Below are 324 nucleotides of genomic sequence, written 5' to 3'. Positions count from 1 at the left end.
TTTTTTTCTCTGCCTGTCATTGAACCGCAAAAGTCCATGCTGAACGAAGAACCACCCAAGCGTGCCAGGGCCGTCCCTGTCTCAAGCCGACCGAAACCAACTGCCGTGCGCACACACACACATCACCTTCTCGGTGCACCGTTCAAATTCCACCCCAACTCCTCCAACTCGGGCTCTCTGACCGATCTAAACTCGTTTGCTATCCCGGACCGGTGCGACTGTTTTGCCTGTTCGTGCGAGTTCGGCGAGTTTTTGTTTGGAATGTAACCTCTCGCCCGCGCAAGAGGCGCCGGACGCGGCCGACCATGGCTCCGGGCAGATGCA

Source organism: Somniosus microcephalus, unplaced genomic scaffold (assembly GCF_052327205.1).
Source record: "Somniosus microcephalus isolate GS21.2 unplaced genomic scaffold, FLI_Smic_1.0 scaffold622, whole genome shotgun sequence".
In the NCBI taxonomy this organism is placed as follows: domain Eukaryota; kingdom Metazoa; phylum Chordata; class Chondrichthyes; order Squaliformes; family Somniosidae; genus Somniosus; species Somniosus microcephalus.
Note: the sequence above shows the minus strand (reverse complement) of the source record.